Below are 3,617 nucleotides of genomic sequence, written 5' to 3' on the forward strand. Positions count from 1 at the left end.
GCCACCGCCGCTGCCGCCGCCGGCCCGGCTCACTGGTTTCCAGCCTGAAGCGAGTCCAGCTTCAGCTCTGTGGATGCAGAGCTCCGTCTGGGACGTACAGAAGATGCTCACGTCCCATTACCAGAACATTTAAAACGGGAAGTTTCATCCGTTTGGTTTCTCCCTGCTTCCTCCACTACCCAACATCCAGCTGGGGGTCAGAGGTCAGAGGGGCTCTCAGATGGAGAGATGGGATCAGCTGGTTAACCTGAAGCAGGATGTTTCTGGAGAAAACAGCTCAGGTTACCTCTGCATGGAGTCGTGCTGATGCGCCTTTTCCCTCTAACCGTCGGTCGTTGTCTCGCTGACGCAGCTGCAGACTCGCATGATGTTTGACCCAAATAAACCGACTTCATGGGTGGAGAAGACGTTTGGAGACTCAGGTGATGTTGGAGCGATGGCGTCATGTTGGATCAGTGTGTGGAAAATTAACACGAGTGGCTGGTGTGGTTCGTGAGGCCCCGTCTTCAGTGCAGAGATGAACGTAAACCTTCAGCCATAAATCTGATGTTTTCAGGACGTTGAATATGCAAACTATCGAAGGCGGCCAAACGTAAAAGACAGGAGATTAATCAGATGTTGCAGAGGATTTATATCAGTTTTAACACCATGAAGCCTGAAAGAAGCGGATCTCATGCTCAGTGTGTTTCTGCTCCTCAGGGAATCAAACCTCTGACCCTGACTGGGAAAGTTCCTTGCTCTGCCAGCTGATCGCCGTGGAAACAAAGCCAGCTGATTTTAATAAAAGCTGCTGGGTTTAAGCAAACGCCCACGCTGCTGCAGCGCAAGCTACCAGCTGAATGAGACGCCCTCTGGGTTCAAAGGTCGCGCTGTTCCCGTCCGCCCGGCGCGTTTTCAAGAAGATACGAGCCTGACGTTAATAAAGCCGAACGATCAGCCGCCTGATTGTCAGCAGAGAGCAGGACCACCACACCGAGTGTGTGTGTGTGTGTGTGTGTGTGTGTGTGTGTGTGTGTGCGTGCGTGTGCGTGTGTGTGAACGATCAGAGTGTGAACGTGTCTCTGGGCTGATCCAGGGTTGGCAGTTCAGTGTTTTTCAGAAAGTTTTTCTGCTAATCTTCCTGTGAGGTCAGAGAAAATCTTCGGCTCCTCTGAACGTTTCAGGTTCCGTCTGAACCGGACCGACGCTGCGTCCGTCACGGCCGCTGGACCCGGGGCAGCTGACGCTCTGCCTGCGCAGGTCGGCATGTTTCTCAGAATAAAACCAGAAAAATCTCTGGGAGGAACCTGGAGGAGCTTCAGGGAGCAGCTGGAGGTCGTGACCTCTGACCTCTGCATTCAGAACCAGCAGACAGAACCTGGGAGGAAAACATTCCACCAAACGTCATCGAACAGAAAACAACTGGATGTTCTTCAGAGGCGCTTAAAGATTTTAACTCAGTTAATCCAAATGTTGTTAACATGCTAGCAGGTGGGGAACCTTTCTGAGGAACCTTTCTGCGTGCATGTTTCTGGTACGCCCATTAATCAGATGCACGGGACGGTTTGCTAACGTCGGGACGGTTTGCTAACGTCGGGACGGTTTGCTAACGTCGGGACGGTTTGCTAACGTCGAGACGGTTTGCTAACGTCGGGACGGTTTGCTAACGTCGGGACGGTTTGCTAACGTCGGGACGGTTTGCTAACGTCACGACGGCAGCTGGAGGTCGTGACCTCTGACCTCTGCATTCAGAACCAGCAGACAGAACCTGGGAGGAAAACATTCGACCAAACGTCATCGAACAGAAAACAACTGGATGTTCTTCAGAGGCGCTTAAAGATTTTAACTCAATTAATCCAAATGTTGTTTACATGCTAGCAGGGGGGGAACCTTTCTGAGGAACCTTTCTGTGTGCATGTTTCTGGTACGCCCATTAATCAGATGCACAGCTACATCCGCTAACGGCAGCGATGGACGCCCAAGCTGCTTCTTTGGCCCTTCGAACTCTAGCGATCTGATTGGACGACGGAAACATCATTGTTGTGCTAAAAGGAGCTAGCCTATCAGCGAAGCTATGCTAGCCTAAAATAGCATCTAAATGCTAAACATGTAGCTCCTGATATTTATGAGAGTCATCTGGTTACAGTTTCTTACAGCAGTGGAATTAAATGTCCTGGTGGCGTCGGTCAGCGGAGCGACCCAGAGGCCCGGCTGAGGAAGAGGAGGGTCCGGCTGCTGCAGTGGACAGGGAACCAGGAACAGAACCATGTCTCTTACTGCTGGACATTTTAAGACGTGTTTGCAGGAAGAATGAACCAAAATAACTCCAGGAGCTCTTCAAGTGTTGGGAAGAGGAATGGGAAAGCCTTCCTGGTGGCAGCAGTGGCCAGATATTCCCAAATGAAACAGAGCTAGAGAGAGACGGGAAGAGTTCAGTCCGTCTGCCATGTCGGTGAAACAGAACCCATCAGAACCACAACCAGCAGCCAGAGATATCCACCCGGGCACAGCGAGCGCCTCTGATCTGCAGCCGTTACAATAAACCGGCAGGTTATCCAGAGCAGCAGGATAATCTGCTGTTCCCACCCTGAAGCCGGAGCGTTCCCGGATGGCGGCGGGATTCATCAGGGAATGATCGAGGGGCCAGAAGCATTACGCACACTAACGTCCAGGAGATTTAAAGTGGCTGCAGTTCAGCCGGTTATACTGGGAACCATTACATCCAAACTCCATTAGTGATGGTGGGTAAAGAGGATTTTAGAGAGAGGTTGAGTCAGCGCCCAGCCGCTCCGGCTTCAGCTTCACACCGTGACATCATCTCACCGCTCTGCACCAACCTGCAGATAAGTCTCTGCTCCTTATCAGCTCCCGGTGCAGACACAGGATATTACTGCATGTCAGGTCGCGCTAAACTGCAGGTTTTTACCCTCTGACCTCTACAGAGGAGCACAGGATGGAGGGATGAGAGCAGGAAGGGATGCAAACCGGATAAAGAGGAGAGAGGAGAGACGGCCAGAAAGTCACTTTGTCCTCAAGAGTTCAGTGGTTCTGCATGGTTAGTCTGAGCAAATACTTTGGATTATTATCCGTTTCTGTGTGTGTGTGTGTGTGTGTGTGTGTGTGTGTGTGTGTGTGTGTGTGTGTAGACACCTCGGTCCTAGCTAGAGGGGATAGCAGCCGTCACCCGGAGCTCGGCAGCAGCTGCTCTAAATTAGACGAATCAGCTCCTCTAATTGAAACTCCCAGGATCCCTGCCGCGCCCTAATTGGTCTACCTGCACCCTGATTGGTTACCTGATTATAATCGATTAGTTTGCTCAGCTGGCCTGGGACACAGAGACGATGCAAACGTTTAGAGGACGACAAACCAGAGAGTGGTTCTGGTTCTGGAGGACCGGGGGAAAAACCGAAACCAGCCAGGTTCTGATCTCATCCAGACCATCAAACCTCACATCAGTCCTGCTGAAATAACAGCTCACCGATTATTTCAGCGCATCTCCAAACTGACCCGCAGGAACATGAAGCTCTTCATTCTACGAAGGTAGCATGGAAAAATGGATCTGATGTCGTTTCAGGGTTGGACGTCAACCCAGAGGAGGATAAAAGCCGTGAGGCGTTCAGGTACCAGCGAAGCGGCGT

Source organism: Poecilia reticulata, linkage group LG5, assembly GCF_000633615.1.
Source record: "Poecilia reticulata strain Guanapo linkage group LG5, Guppy_female_1.0+MT, whole genome shotgun sequence".
NCBI lineage: Eukaryota > Metazoa > Chordata > Actinopteri > Cyprinodontiformes > Poeciliidae > Poecilia > Poecilia reticulata.